The 17,302-nt window shown below is 39.9% G+C and overlaps 1 pseudogene; it reads left to right on the top strand.

Annotated features, from left to right (window-relative positions):
* The first annotated feature begins 792 nt into the window (after nt 1-792).
* Nucleotides 793-2,420, top strand: LOC144340304 (syncytin-1-like; annotated as a pseudogene).
* The last annotated feature ends 14,882 nt before the right edge of the window (nt 2,421-17,302 follow it).

Below are 17,302 nucleotides of genomic sequence, written 5' to 3'. Positions count from 1 at the left end.
GAGGCCGAGACGGGCGGATCACAAGGCCAGGAGATCGAGACCATCCTGGCTAACACAGTGAAACCCCGTCTCTACTAAAAATACAAAAAAACTTAGCCGGGCGAGGTGGCAGGCGCCTGTAGTCCCAGCTACTCGGGAGGCTGAGGCAGGAGAATGGCGTGAACCCGGGAGGCGGAGCTTGCAGTGAGCTGAGATCCGGCCACTGCACTCCAGCCTGGGTGACAGAGCGAGACTCCGTCTCAAAAAAAAAAAAAAAAAAAAACTAACCCAGGAAGCCCATCTCGCACGGTCTGCCCTGTTGCCTATAGCCTTACTAAGAATCCGAAACTCTCCCCAAAAAGCAAGACTTAGCCCATACGAAATGCTGTATGGACGACCCTTCCTAACCAATGACCTTGTGCTTGACTGAGAGATGGCCCACTTAGTTGCAGACATCACCTCTGTAGCCAAATATCAACAAGTTCTTAAAACATTACATGGAGCCTGTCCCCGAGAAGAGGGAAAGGAATTATTCCACTTGGTGACATGGTATTAGTCAAGTCCCTTCCCTTTAATTCCCCATCCCTACACACATTCCTGGGAAGGACCCTACCCAGTCATTTTATCTACCACAACCGTGGTTGAAGTGGCTGGAGTGGAGTCTTGGATACCTCACACTCAAGTCAAACCCTGGATACTGCCAAAGGAACCCGAAAATCCAGGAGACAATGCTAGCTATTCCTGTGAACCTCTAGAAGATCTGTGTCTGCTCTTCAACAACCGTGAAGAAAGTAACTACAATCATAAATCCCCATGGCCCTCCTTTATCATATTTTTATCTTTACTGTTCTCTTACTCCCTTTCACTCTTACTGCACCCCCTCCATGCTGCTGTATGACCAGTAGCTCCCCTTACCAAGAGTTTCTATGGAGAATGCGGCTTCCCAGATATATTGATGCCCCATCGTATAGGAATTTATTTAAGGGAACCCCGACCTTCACTGCCCACACCCATATGCCCCGCAACTGCTATAACTCTGCCACTCTTTGCATGCATGCAAATACTCATTATTGCACAGGGAAAATGATTAATCTTAGTTGTCCTGGAGGACTTGGAGCCACTGTCTTTTGGACTTACTTCACCCATACTGGTATGTCTGATGGGTGTGGAGTTCAAGATCAGGCAAGAGAAAAACACGTAAAGGAAGTAATCTCTCAACTGACCCTGGTACATAGTGCCCCTACCCCCTACAAAGGACTAGATCTCTCAAAACTACATGAATCCCTCCAAACCCATACTTGCCTAGTAAGCCTATTTAATACCACCCTCACCGGGCTCCATGATGTCTCGGCTCAAAACCCTACTAACTATTGGATGTGCCTCCCTCTGCATTTCAGGCCATACATTTCAATCCCTGTACCTGAACAATGGAACAACTTCAGCACAGAAATAAACACCACTTCCATTTTAGTAGGACCTCTTGTTTCCAATCTGGAAATAACCCATACCTCAGACCTCACCTGTGTAAAATTTAGCAATACTATAGACACAACCAACTCCCAGTGCATCAGGTGGATAAATCCTCCCACACGAATAGTCTGACCACCCTCAGAAATATTTTTTTGTCTGTGGTATCTCAGCTTATTGTTGTTTGAATGGCTCTTCAGAATCTATGTGCTTCCTCTCATTTTTAGTGCCCCCATGACCATTTACACTGAACAAGATTTATACAACTATGTCATATCTAAGGGCTGCAACAAAGAGTACCCATTCTTTCTTTTGTTATTGGAACGGGAGTGCTAGGTGGACTAGGTACTGGCATTGGCGGTATCACAACCTCTAGTCAGTTCTACTACAAACTATCTCAAGAACTAAATGGTGACAGGGAACTGGTCGCTGACTCCCTGGTTACCTTGCAAGATCAACTTAACTCCCTAGCAGCAGTAGTCCTTCAAAATCGAAGAGCTTTAGACTTGCTAACTGCCAAAAGAGGGGGAATCTGTTTATTTTTAGGGGAAGAATGCTGTCATTATGCTAATCAATCTGGAATCATCACCAAGAAAGTTAAAGAAATTCGAGATGGAATACAACGTAGAGCAGAGGAGTTTCAAAACACCAGACCCTGGGGCCTCCTCAGTCAATGAATGCCCAGGATTCTCCCCTTCTTAAGACCTCTAGCAGTTATAATATTGCTACTCCTCTTTGAACCCTGTATCTTTAACCTCCTTGTTAAGTTTGTCTCTTCCAGAATTGAAGATGTAAAGCTACAAATCGTTCTTCAAATAGAGGCCCAGATGCAGTCCATGACTACGATCTACTGTGGACCCCTGGACTGGCTTGCTAGTTCACGCTCCAATGTTAATGACATCGAAGGCACTCCTCCCAAGGAAATCTCAACAGCACAACCCTTACTACGCCCCAATTCAGCAGGAAGAAGTTAGAGCAGTTGTTGGCCAACCTTCCCAACAACACTTGGGTTTTCCTGTTGAGAGGGGGACTGAGAGACAGGGCTAGCTGGATTTCCTAGGACAACTAAGAATCCTTAAGCCTAGCTGGGAAAGTGGCCGCATCCACCTTTAAACATGGGGCTTGCAACTTAACTCATACCCAACCAATCAGGTAGTAAAGAGAGCTCACTAAAATCCTAATTAGGCAAAAACAGGAGGTAAAGAAATAGCCAATCATCTATTGCCTGAGAGCACACGGGGAGGGACAATAATCAGGATATAAACCCAGGCATTCGAGCCAGCAAGAGCTAATGTCTTTGGGTCCCCTCCCTTTGTATGGGAGCTCTGTTAAATCTTGCAACTGCACTCTCCTCTGGTCCGTGTTTGTTATAGCTCCAGCTGAGCTTTCACTTGCCATCCACCACTGCTGTTTGCCGCCAAGGCAGACCCACCACTGACTTCCATCCCTCCAGATCTGGCAGGGTGTCTGCTGTGCTCCTGATACAGCGAGGCGCCCATTGCCACTCCCAATCAGGCTAAAGGCTTGCCATTGTTCCTGCACAGCTATGTGCCCGGGTTTGTCCTAATGGAGCTGAACACTAGTCACTGGGTTCCACGGTTCTCTTCCGTGACCCATGGCTTCTAACAGAGCTATAACACTCACCGCATGGCCCAAGATTCCATTCCTTGGAATCCATGAGGCCAAGAACCCCAGGTCAGAGAACACAAGGCTTGCCACCATATTGGAAGCAGCCTGCCACCATTTTGGAAGTGGCCCACCACCATCTTGGGAGCTCTGGGAGCAAGGACCCCCCAGTAACAGGTACATCCCCTGGAGTTGTACAGTGCGCACCTGCACAGACTCACATGGCAACCCTGATGGAACATGTTTATTTGACTAACACATCAGGGCCAAGGAACCCAAATGGACAGTACTCCTTGTAATTATGATGCATACAGATTTAAAAATAAAGTTCTACATTCAAGTTCTAGGATTCCTATATGATCTTAGGAATTACATAATAGTGTATCCCATAAATATTCATAATAAAAATTTATCCAAAAACCTTGGTCTTAACCTCCCTGAGACTTACTTCCTATGCCCGTAAAGCAAGAATGAAATTTGCCTTGCTTACCTCACAGCGTTATTGTGATGGTACCTTAAGTATGAAATTGCTTCATGAACTGAATCTGAAACATGTACTTTTTTTTTTTTTCTCACTCAAATCTTACCTTTCATGCTTTCTTGGTGTAAGATTCTGGCTCTTATCCTAAGGCTGGAACAGATGGAACTCTGAGTCCTTATCCTGAGATAAGAAGCCAGGAAGTCTTTCACTTGTGTTCCAATAGGAACCCAGTCCTCAGATTTTCACTGCACAGGGTCAACTCTGACACCTGCCTTTCTGCTGGGGGGAGGTGGAAGGGTCTAGGACAGGGAGTCAGAGGCATCAGTGGGAACCTGCCTCCATCTCTGTGATGTGACCCTGGCCAGTTGTTACTGTCTCTGAACTTCAGATTTATTTATGAAACAGGAATCCCATGATCTTCCTTACATGGTTGTGCTCCACATTTTATGAAATAACTCCTCCCAGCCTTTACTCAGAGTACCAAGTTCATGAAATTGACAGAGTTCCAGGAACACAGAATTATTTATTCTTTCTGATTTGTTCACCCAAGATCAATGTGCCTGAGCTATATGATGGTAGTTTCCTACAGAAATAGTTCACCAAATTAAAATCTAATTTTTAAAAAATTAGCTGGGCGTGGTAGCACATACCCGTAGTCCTAGCTAGTCAGGAAGCTGAGGCAAAAGGATTGCTTGAGCTCTAATGATTTAATGAGAATAGAAAGAAGCAAGAAAGAGGCTTCTTGTCCAAATTGCACTGTGGAAAATGAATAAATGTATTCTTTAGACATCCATATTCTTGCCCTTAAACTTCCTCCTATCTGCCAGCTGACTTCTCTCTATAGTTCTTTCTCCAAAGTTCTTTGCATTGACCTCTTTTGACTTCAGCAATTTGATTTTTCCCTTCTGTTCAAATTACAGAAAGAAAATCTGCCATCACCAAAACAACCTACCCGTTTATGACAAAGGACAGGAAAATTATTAGGAGAAATAATGAGATCTTTACTTCCCTCTGGCCTTCGTAGCTTTGTCTGATCCAGTGGGCCCCGACACTTTATGAGATACATACAGCCTTCCCTGCAAGACTCTGAAGGGGTTTTAGTTGGAAGTCATATAAGAATTGTCACACATGTCCATGTGAAGAGACCACCAAACAGGCTTTGTGTGAGCAATAAAGCTTTTTAATCACCTGGGTGCAGGCGGGCTGAGTCTGAAAAGAGAGTCAGTGAAGGGAGATAGGGGTAGGGCTGTTTTATAGGATTTGGGTGGGTCGTGGAAAATTACAGTCAAAGGGAGTTTTTCTCTTGTGGGCAGGGGTGGGGGTCACAAGGTGCTCAGTGGAGGAGCTTCTGGGCCAGGAGAAGGAGTTTCACAAGGTTAATCGCTCAGTCAAGGTGGGGCAGGAACAAATCACCATGGTGGAATGTCATCAGTTGAGGCAGGTGCTGGCCATTTTCACTTCTTTTGTGATTCTTCACTTGCTTCAGGCCATCTGGATGTATACCTGCAGGCTTGGGCTCAGAGGGCTGACAATAACATTTATTTGACATCTTGGTTTGAAGCTTGATCTGGTAGTAATGTTTTCAATATCAATTGTTTTAATAGTACTAGTAACCACAATGATGATAATAGTAAGTAATATGGTTTCTCTTGAAAGTTTTTAAATCTTGGTTGAGTGCTGTGGTTCATGCCTGTAACACCAACAATTAGGGAGGTAAAAGGCAGGAGGATTGCTTGAAACCAGAAGTTTGAGACTAGCCTGGGCAATACAACAAGACCCCATCCCTAATTATTTTTTTTAAATTAGCTTGGCATGGTGGCACACGCCTGTAGTCCTAGCTAATCAGGAGGCTGAGGTGGGAGGATCGCTTGAACTCAGGACTTTGAGGCTGCAGCGAGCTATGAGTATTGTACCCCTGCACTGCAGTCGGGGTGACAGAATAAGACCCTGTCTCTAATAATAATAATAATAAAGTTTGTTAGATTAAACTTATCTTGGCATCCAGTTATCTTAGTGGGCATCCAAATCCCTTTTTAGGAGAAAGCTACCTTTTGATAAGCCTCTAATACAGCAGGTGAGACCCTACAGATGTAGTGTTGGCAGGAACTCAAACAATAGTAATATGTAATTAAGGCACTCTGTGTAAGAAAACTTAGAGGAGTTAATTTTCTTTGCTCCTGTGAACACACGAGAAGAAAAAAAGAGAAGGTAATGACAGTAGAGAGAGAAGAATTAGAAATGTGAGAAGCTGAAGAACTCTGTGGTGGGAGGGGTGGGGGTGGTGGGGGCAGCCTGGCCTGGCCTCTGGGGACTAGTATGGACTTAAACAGCATGACTCCCATGCATCACACTAACCTCTGTGACATCCTACTAGGAATACAAACCCAGACCTGTATTTAGGCTGCTTTGAAGGAGGAGTTTAAGGTGAAGGGGCTGCTTCTTTAGTTTGGGAAAGTGGATATGAAGAAATAGCCACAAAAGGCAAAATTAGGACAAAATATTTTGGTAGAAACAAAATATTTAGAAGAAAATCAGTGCTGTGGTGAGCATGAAAATTGAGTTCTCTGAGAATTTTGAGAACTCTTAGAGAGGCTTTGGGGCCAGTATTTTTAATTCATTTTATCTGGATTTTAGAGAGATGGTACCTGACATCTGGTTTACATTCCTCATGGCATTTAATCCCTGGCCATAGATGGCATTGTCCTCCTTTTAAATTTTAAGAAACTGAAGCTCAGAGATATTAGTTTGTCTATGTTCATATAGCTAGACAGTGTCTATAGAGATGTTGAGTGTCTGTTTAATAGTTAACGAAAGGTAGTTTAAAAGAGCTGTGCGTCTAATGCCATAGATAAAAGGGAATACAAAATTACTTAGAATAGATTTGGTTTCAAACACTCTTGCTGAAGTGGGTAGTCCAAAAGTATGCAGCCATTTCTCAATTCACAACAAAATCACTCTTGAAAGCAATTTTGAGAGAATAGGCGATGTCTCTTGATTTCAGCATCCTCAGAACTGACCCCTATGTCAGGAAGAAAATAGATCAAAATAGTTGTTCAATGACAAAGGACACAGGCATGTTTAGCAAAAAGAGAGGCTTAAGGCATGGTACGGTGGTCTTCAATTAACCAATTAAACATTTGCTGAAAATGTACAACTGCAAGAAATATTACCAGGGGCTGTGGACACATACGGGCAGAGTTCCTGTTCCTGGGGATCCAGCATCTGGAAGGGGAGGGAAGGTAAACACCCTGAACTTACTGCAAGCTAAGGCTGTGTGTGCGATGGCCATGCCAAGTGTGCAAGCTCAGAGGTGCTGCGGCTCAGAGGAGGAAGAGACCACCTGGCAAAGGGCAGCAGAATTCAGAGACAAAATTAGATCCTAGATAGGGTTTAATTAGAAACCAGGTAGAGAGTCTAATATCTAAGACAAATGTATTGAAGTTAGAGATGTCGGACAGGTTATACCGTCTTGGTAGTGACCTGGGGATGAAAAAGAGATAGAGTGGCTTTAAACTCTAGAGTAAAGCTTATAAAGTTTGTGATCTAGTTTCTGGGAAAACTTGAGCAAGAGTGGAACAGGATCACAGTGGTATTCTGGGAAGATTAAAGTGTCAGAGGGTTTAGGAGTGGAGATAAACGGAAGCAGGGGAGACTAGTCAGTGAATATAATTATTCAGGCATGATGATGAGGGTGGGGCCAGGATGGTTCCAGTGTAAACCATTGTGAAGGCTTTGGTCTCTGACTAGTTGGGGTCAGGGAGAGGGGTCGCTGGCTGGGAGGGTGTGTAACAAAGTATTCAGAAAGGAAAACATAAAACAACAGTTCTGGCTAAATATGACTTATGCAAATGTTCCATTTTTTCAAAGATCTTGTAGGAAAGTCCCTCCTTTGTTATATTTCCTCTGCATGAACTTAGCTCTCTAATTCTTAATATAGGAGGGAGTCAAGGATATGGCCAAATTGCCTGTGGATTCGTAAAGACCAATAGAAGGGACTGGGAATAGGAAAAGCCCCACATCCAAGGCTCTTAAAAATGTGGATTTGAATCAGTTCTGACCCTTTAAAAGAAAGCAATCTGAGTTTAGTTTCAGAAATGCAGTTTTGACCAAGACCCTAACACAGACTGTCCAACCCTGTCTCAATGTACCAGGAAGTCTCCAAAAATGCCTCTCCACTGGGCTCAACTTTGACTGTATAATCAGTTTCATGTGGATTTGGAGTAAACAGGTAGAATGCATAGTTGATGATGCACAGACTTGCACAATTGTGCTAATTACGTCTGGAGCATTACATGAACATTCTAGAGAAATTACTATCTCTTTAGAAAGCATATACCCATAGCAATGGTTTCCAAACTTTTCTATTATGAGGAACACTCATTAAAGTTAAAAAATATTACAGAAGAAAAGTTATATTTTACTACCCAATAGTTGAGAAAAATACAGATGTGCATATAGATTAAAACCGAAAAGGGTTCCTTGTTCTGAGAAAAGTTAAAGCCTAGAGGTTTAAAACCACTGTTTGTTCCTATACCCAGCAATATCTTTAAAGATCTTTTATCTTCAGTAGAATGTATATTCACCTGCAATTCACATGCAAAAATACCGATAACTAACTCAGGGCCTTCTTCTCTTGGACTGTAATGGGAGGAGGTGGACTAGATAACATCTAAGATTCCTTCTGGCTCTAATTCTTAAAGACTTAAATGTCCTTCCCATCCCTTTGAAGTTTGAGAGCAAATTGAGCAACATTGTGGCTTCACTATGCTCTGCAACTTGGACAAGTTACTTAAATGTTTTATACCAGTTTTCTCATTGGTAAAATGGTGACAATGAGGGTACATCCCTCATATGACAATTGTATGAATTAAATAGGCTAATACATGTAAAGGATTTAGAACAGTGCCTGGCAAAGAGTAAGCGCCGAATAAATGACGACTACTGGTATAATAACGGTAAGTTATTATTATTATTAATTTCAGAACACCTATGCTTCTATCCGGGTTCTGGTACCTAGTAGTAGTGTGATATAAAGCACATTAGTTTGCTATTCTAGTACCCTTCTTAGACTTGGGCAAGAGTGGCACCTACTCAGGACCCCATGCTTTAGAAGTCCTCACTCTGATGCTCCTCCAGCACCCTTTCTACAGTGGGAGAAGTTCATGGAATGAAGAAAACATGTCTTCTGAAGCCTCTGTTATGGACCACACTACTGAGACCGTCCCAAGTTTGCTTCCGGAACTTGTATGGACTCTTCCAGGTTTTCCCGAGGATGGGCTGTGTCTCAGTGTATGCACAAGGGTGTCCCATTTTGTTTACAGTTTGGACCTGTAGGCTGGGGTGTTCATACATGTATGTGAAACGTGTTTTGGTAAAGAGGTGGGTGGATTGAAGGCTGGGGACCAACTCACCATGTGCCTCCAATTTCAGTGTGGGGCTCTGAGCATCAAAGATTTCTAAATTTGAACCCCAGCTGATTATGAAGGTATGTCTGTCAATGTAGAAATTGGAGCACATTTGACTTAGCAGTTTTAAATCTTGAATTAAAATGCTTAAATGTCTAGTTATAGGATATGTGGGCCTTCATTTGTATCTTTGTTTCATTCTTTACAAATAGCAGAGCTAGGTTTTCTTTTAACCCTCAGGTTCCTCATGCGTAAAGTGGAATTAATTATGGCTGCCTCATACAATTGTAGTGAGGATTAAACATGACAACATATAGTAGCACCTAGAACAATATATTCAATAAATTTCTCTTTTTCTCTGAATTACACTTGATTTCATAGACATATGTGTACTTTACTCAACTATTAGCTGTACTACAGCTGTAACATGCACAAAAGTGACCGTATAATAGACTATAAAGCAAATGTCAATAAATTTTAATGGTGCAGAATCATGCAGGTTACTATCTGTTCTACTTGTTATAAGTTAATAATGAAAAGATAAATTACTTAAAATCCCAATATGATTAATAATTTAAAAATATTTAAATAACTAATAAGTTAAAAAGTCATATAGCTCTCACCATGAAAAATGATAAGTATGTGAGATAATGCATATGTTAATTAGCTAAATTTAGCCATTCCACGATGTGTACATATTTCAAAGCCATATGCTGTGCACAATAAATATACACAATTTTTATCTGTCAATTTAAAAGTTAGTTTTTAAAAATCAAAAAGAAACTATAAAGTATTATAATTGAATAAAAATACTACATACCAACAATTTGGGGTGCAGCAAAAGAATAACAAGGAAAATTTGTAGTTTTAATGTTTATACTAGAAAAGGAAAGCAAGCTAAAAATTAAACACCCAACTTAAGAAGTTAGAGAAAAATTGAAAGAATAAAGTATAAGGAAGTAGAAAAAAGCAAATAATAAATTTGAGAACAGAAATTAATAGAAACAAAGAATATGAGAAGATCAAAGAAGATAAAAAGATAGATGAACATCTATGAGACTCATCAAGGAAAAAAGAAAAATGGTATAAATAGACAAAATCTGGGGTACATAAAGAATATCTCTAAAGATATAGTAGTTAATTTTTTAAATTAAGAAAACATTAAGAATAACTTAATTAAAATATATTGGGTAATACTCAAAATAGCCAAAACAAATTTGCCAAAAAAATTAGTTGCCAAGTATTGTTTGCCAAATAATTCATGAGTCTAAAATATCCTTAATATAAAAACCAGATAAAAATTGGCAAGAAAGATAGTCCAATCTCATTCACAAATATATGTGAACAAATCTTAAACATAATACTGTATAGCAACCAAATATAAAAGTAAATAAAAAATATAACCTCATGCTCAATTTAGGTTTATTTCTGAAATATAGGAGCGGAATTTACATTACAAAATTTCTAACCATTAAATCACCATATTAACAGATTAGAGAAGAGAAACCATATAACCACCTCAATATTGCAAAACAGGAATTCATGATTTTTAAAATGGTAAGAAAAAAGTTGCAGCAAGCCACAAGAGGGAATTTCCCTTGCTAAAAAGGAGTACCTTCCAAATATTGCAGGAAACACCATATTTAATGGAGAATCGTTTACAGCTGTGTCTCTATAATCAGAAGTAATTCAATGATGCTGACTGACAATGGTAGCCAAGAAAATGCATCACTGGCATCTCCTGTAGGGGAGCGGAGTTGACTGGGCAACAGCCCAGCCCCGGTTGCTACCCCTCTGGATCTAACATGACTTCTTTTTTTGTTTTTTGAGACGGAGTCTCCCTCTGTCACCAAGGCTGGAGTGCAGTGGTGCGATCTCGGCTCACTGCAAGCTCTGCCTCCCGGGTTCACCCCATTCTCCTGCCTCAGCCTCCCAAGTAGCTGGGACTATAGGCACCCGCCACCACGCCCGGCTAATTTTTTGTGTTTTTAGTAGAGGTGGGGTTTCACCGTGTTAGCCAGGATGGTCTCGATCTCCTGACCTCGTGATCTGCCCGCCTTGGCCTCCCAAAGTGCTGTGATTACAGACGTGAGCCACCATGCCGGCCTAAAATTCTACAGCTCTCTGTGTGATTATATTAACGATCACAAACTGTCACACAGATCTTACTATTGTGTATGACCCATCTACCAGATGATTAACTCCTGAAAAATTAGTCATGGCCAGATACATAACTGCTGAAAACTGCTCACAGCTTGTGCACAATACATGTTAGAATTAAATTAAGATCAAAACCTAATCTATTTATGCCTTGCAAATAAATGTAAAAACATACTAATACAAAACATTTTTACTTATTCCATCAGCCTTCATTACAGGGATAATAGAACGAGTATCAGTGTGGATCTAAACCCTGCAGTTTCAGTGAGCTGCAAAATCATTTCAGCTCTATATTTTCTTCAGAATTCTTCCCTGAAACCCCACACAATTCTTCCCTGAAAAAATAGTTCCAGTATGTAATTAGCCTACCATTACAGGCTAAAGGAAGTTCTTCTTTACATCTAGCTTAAATTCGTCTTGCTGCAATATCAGTGTAGTTTTCTTCTTCAGGGGAACTGAGGTAAACAAATGGAATTGGCTGGTTCTTCCACAGAGGAAGAGCCAATATTCCAGTTATAGTTAACCCAAGATTATTTCTTTCTGTCAATACTTGAGAGTTATTAAAAATTTTAATAAAAGCTGGTGGTGGTCCTGAACTATTACCACTGGTAAAGAGTCTGCTTCTCTGGTTAGAGTTTGCATTTCTCTCCACATGTGGTTCTGTTCTAGGCTGTGCCACTTCCTCAGAGCAGGAGAGAGAGAGTGGGGTGGACCATCTGGCAAAATTCCCTGAGGTTACAGGCCACCATTTCCCTTTCCTGCTCTATTGAAATGTAAGGACTGAGTCAAGCCCTAGCCATCCGGCAGGTTGACCCTTTTGTGTACCAAACCATGACTGCTCACCAGACACTTAAAGATGATGGCCATAAGAAAGTTCTGGGGAAACCTGTGGGCTGGAGTCCTGATTCAAGCACCAGGCATCAACAATAGCAGATGCAAACACACAGAGCATTTGCACAACAGGGCATGCTGGTATAAGTGATGATAAATGTAGCTTTTAGCTTTGTCATGCTGATAAAGAACATGCCAAGAAACTCATTTTTCCTCAAAGGCAACTTGTTATTGCCAAATATCCTGCTCATCTGATTGGACATTGGTTCTTCCATTGTTCATCAATGTGCATACAGTATAACTAGTGACATTAACTTGTTTATTCAGAGACATTTACTTCCCTTCTTTCTCTCTCACTGAGTATTTGTTGTGTTGTAAAAATAGTGAACTTGGCATTTAAAACGCTTAAACCCAGGTCCCAAGTTTATAGGTAAGTCTTATTTCCCGTGGATTTAAAATGAGAATATCAACTGCAGATAGTTTCTGCAGCTACTGTGAACCCTAAGTTGCTCTTATGGACCTCAAATACATCCAACCTTGAGAGACTCTGATAAAGGGATAATTTGTAATCTATGAACTGTAAGGTATACTGTAGGTCCCCTCAGGGTTCCTATACTGCACTGCTCCAGGGGACACCATTGATGTATTCCGCATGAATGGTGCCCCCTTTGGGTTATGCAAAGCAGTGGCCTGGATATTATATGTAATACTTATAAAAATAGCTACTATTTATTGATAAACTTACACAATTGTCTCAAACCCATACATTGCAAGAATGAATCACTATCTCTATTTTATAGATGGGAAGCTGGAAATTCAGAAAAGTTCAATAAGTTGTCCTCCACCCACACCTGCCAAAAAAAAGTTGATAATTGAGGATCAGGGAATAAGGTTTTAAAACCTGTTTGACTCCAACATTTGAGTTTTCCCCATTATGCCATCAATATTAAATACACTTGCAGTAAATGGGTATTTCTTCATTCATTTAACAGATATTTGTTAAATGCCACTAGTAATAATAGTCAACAACTATTGAACGAACACTGTATACCAGGTTGGGGATGCAGTGTGGAACAAAACCAACACGGTCCTTGCATGCAAGAGGCTTAGTGGTAGGAAAAACATTAGCCAAATAAGACAACAGCTAGTATATTTGTGTTCAGTATGTGAAGGCATTGTTGTAAGTGGCCTACATACATACGCTCACTTAATGCTCACACCAATCCTATGAGGTGGATATTATTTTTATCTCTATTTTACAGATGAAGAAACTAAGGAACAACAGCAATTTACCTAGTTTTGCACAGCTGGTCAATGACAGATCTGGGATTAAAATCCAGGGAGGCTAGCTCCAGAGGTTCATGCACTTAGCTATTAGCTTACTAACAATGATCATGTAAATCATTATCTCATGACTGCTGTGATAAATGTTATAAAGTAAAGGCGTGATGTTAAAGCATACACATTGTATTTATTTTCATTCAAAGGGCATTCATCTCCTATTTTTTATTAAAATCTTTATATACATTTATACAAAGAAGTTTAGGACGATATGTGTGTGTGTTTATATATCAAATCTTTAAGCACTATTATCTCTGGTTGGTAGAATTTCAAGTAACATCTGAAAATTTATTCTTAATGATTTTTATATCAAAATTTAAAAAATAACAATTTATTAATTTTATCATATAAAACGAATACACTGTTTTCATTTGGAAAAAATGTACCCACTTGCTATAAAAACAAGATTTTTATTTTAAAAATTGTCTTTCAGTGGGGCTGAGAAAAAGAAAAAGCTGATGTCGAAATGAGGGAAAAAAACTACGAAGAATCTTTCCATAAGACTTACCTTTGCAGTGATACTACATAAAAATTGAGAACTACTCCACAAAATTTCTCAACTGAGCACTGAATACGAGTTATTTGGTTTCAGAAGATCCGTACTATACTCATATTTTTGAGTAAAAATTTAACAGCAGATCTTGAATATTTAAATAAATATTTGCTTCACTTAAACCAAACAAGACAAACACCGGAAAGGACCTGTTCTTCTCGGCAAGCCATGCTATAATGTGGAAAAAGCAAAGCCTAGAGAACCATTCAGAACTGAGTTTAAATCCTGACGCTTCCAGTTTCCAATCAAATGGCATGCCCCATTTATTTAATCTCTCCAAGGCTCCATTTCCACATATGTACATACAATGGAGGGTTGTTATGAGATTAAAGATCGTTGTGAGATTGAACATCATGTGTGTAAGGTACCTGGCTCTTTGCTTAATAAATGTTAATTACTCTAATGAGGTAAACATTTTATTTTAATATGAATGCTTAGATTTTTACCACCAAGCAGCTTAACCCCACCCCCCCACCATTAACTTTTAGGTTCAGGGGTACATGCACAGGTTTTCTATATAGGTAAATTGTGTGTCACAGGGGTTTGGTGTGCAAATTATTTCATCACTCAGGTAATAAGCTTAGTATCCTATGGATACTTTTTGATCCTCAGGAGCTACCCTCTATTCTCAAGTAGGTCCCATGTTTATTGCTCCCTTCTTTGTGTGTGTGTGTACTCAACGTTTAGCTGTCACTTATAAATGAGAGCATGTGGTATTTGGCTTTCTGTTCCTGCATTAATTTGCTTAGGATAATGGCCTCCAGCTATATCCATGTTGCTGCAAAGGATATGATCTCATTCATTTTTATGGCTGCATAATATTCTGTGATGTATATGTACCACATTTTTTTTAGCCAGTCTACCACTGATGGGCATTTAGATTGATTCCATGTCTTTGCTATTGTAAATAATGCTGTAATGAACATACACATGCATGTGCCTTTATGGTAAAACCATTTCTATTCCTTTGGGTATATACCCAATAATGGGATTGCTGGGTTGAAAGGGTGTTCTGTTTTACATTCATTGAGGAATCACCACACTGGCTTCCACAATGGCTGAACTAGTTTACATTCCCACCAGCAGTGCGTAAGCATTCCCTTTTCTCCACAACCTTCACCAGCATCTGTTATTGTCTGACTTTTTAATAGTAGTCATTCCTACTGGTATTAGATGTTATCTCATTATGGTTTTGATTTGCATTTCTCTAATGATTAGTGATGTTGAACATTTTTTTCATATGGTTGTTGGATGTGTGAATGTCTTATTTTGAAAAGTATCTATTCATGTCCTTTGCCCACTTTTTAATGGGGTCGTTTTTTGCTTGTAAATTTGTTTAAGTTCCTTATAGATTCTGGATATTAGACCTTTGTCAGATGCATAGTTTGCAAAAATTTTCTTCCATTCTGTAGGTTGTTTACTCTGTTGGTAGTTTATTTTGTTGTACAGAAGCTCTTTAGTTTAGTTAGGTACCATTTGTCAATTTGGTTTTTGTTGCAATTGCTTTTGGTGTCTTGTCACGAAGTCTTTGCCAGGTCCTATGTCCAGAATGGTATTTCCCAGGTTATCTTCCAGGGTTCTTATAGTGTTTGGTTTTAGATTTAAGTCTTTACCCCATCTTGAGTTATTTTTTGTATATAATGTAAGGAAGGAGCCCAGATTCAACCTTCTGCATATAGCTAGACAGTCATCCCAGCACCATTATGGAATAGGGAGTCCTTTCTCCATTGCTTTTTTTTTTTTTTTTTCCCGTGGATTTTGTCAAAATCAGATGGTTGTCAGTGTTCGGCATTATTTCTGGCCTCTGTATTCTGTTCCATTGCTTAACCCCTCTTTTGAGTGAAATGTATTATAAGCAGCAGTCAGTGGTTATTAAGGTGACTTCCATTTGTACATCTTTGCAGGGCCTTCCCTGGCTTTGGTCTGTACTTCTCAGAGCTGACTCTGCAGATGAAGAATGAAGAAACAGTAACAGACAGAAAAGTCTCTAGGGGCTCAGGGAGCAGATCTTGGGGAAAAAAGAAAGAAGCCTGGAACTGTCCACTCTATAGCATCAATTTATTTATTTTCAGACTATTGCCCCCAGGCAAGTTTAAAATACTTTCTACTGTATCTTTAATCTCACCTGTTGGTCCCACCTATTGGTGCCTGGCAGGAAATAGGCACCAAATTTCTCCTACAGGAAAAATGTGTTGCTTTTCTGTTTACCAAGTGCTGGTAGATACAGTGTATCAGGTGTTAGAAGCAGATGCTGTCTTCTTGTAAGACACATGAGAAACACACAATGCTGAGACTCCTTAAGAACTGGAATCAAGAAATAAGCACGCTTTGGAAACTGTAGAGACTCTTACCCAGTACACCTTCATTCTGGATTTTATACTCTAACTTTCCCTTTGAATTTTCCTAATCTTAAAATGACTGATGACTCTTTTTTTCTGGAAAGGTAAAACAAGATTAAGCCAGAGGCTTGCTGGGGCTAACTGAGCTACTCTACAGTGACATGAGAAATTATTAACTGAACTTCTTTGAAGTATAATATACATATGGAAAAAGGTCGATATAAAAAATATACAGCTTAATGCATTTTTACAAACAACACACCCCGTAGCCAGCATCCAGATCATTACCACTCCCCAGAGGCTTCCTTTTTACCTCTTCTGGGAATTAACTGTCCCCTCCCCACAAAGACAGCCTCTCTTCTGATTTCTAGCAGCATCATGAATTGGTCCCACCTATTTTTGAACTTTGTATATAGAAAGAATCTTTCAGTATGTGTTCTTTGGTCTGATTTCTTTCACTCAGCATTTTATGAAATTCATCCATATCCTTGTATGAAAACTGTTCACTATCATTGCTGTGTCTGTGTATGCATTTATATACTTATTTATATATCAAATGTATTAATAGGTAAAAAGTTTTGATCAGATATGCTTTTTCTACACATAGAAGTTAAAAACAGCTATGCACTGATATGAAGCTTTTCTTTTTCCAATTTTCTAACCTCCCCAAAATTTTCCTAAATGAGTTAGGCAAGGAAACTTTTCACTATAGAAAGGAAGATGTTGGATTCCTGTTAATTCTAGTTTGTTTAGATTATTCCACAATGGGAGGTGTTAACAGGGGACGAAGTATAATGCTGCCTGGGAAAGGCTGCGACTGTTTATCATCCAAGTATGTCAGGTCAATCTAACTGATTTCCTGTGCTTGAAGACAGGAAAAGACGTTGCTGCCTGGCTGCTCCTGCCCTAGGCTCCAAACCAAAGCTGGGGTCAGGGCCAATTGTGAAGTGGTTTAAATTGGTCTCTAGTGCCACCCCATTCTCCTTTCTATACCACCAGATACCCTCTCCTGTTGCTCACTAAGGAGCTTGTGATTATAGCCCTCCTCTTCTTTTGTAGATACATACCACCTAAAAGTGATGCTTTTGAAAAATTATACTTTAAGTTCTGTGATACATGT

Source organism: Macaca mulatta, chromosome 1 (genome assembly GCF_049350105.2).
Source record: "Macaca mulatta isolate MMU2019108-1 chromosome 1, T2T-MMU8v2.0, whole genome shotgun sequence".
Lineage (NCBI taxonomy): Eukaryota > Metazoa > Chordata > Mammalia > Primates > Cercopithecidae > Macaca > Macaca mulatta.
This window is presented reverse-complemented; position numbering and strand designations above follow the sequence as displayed.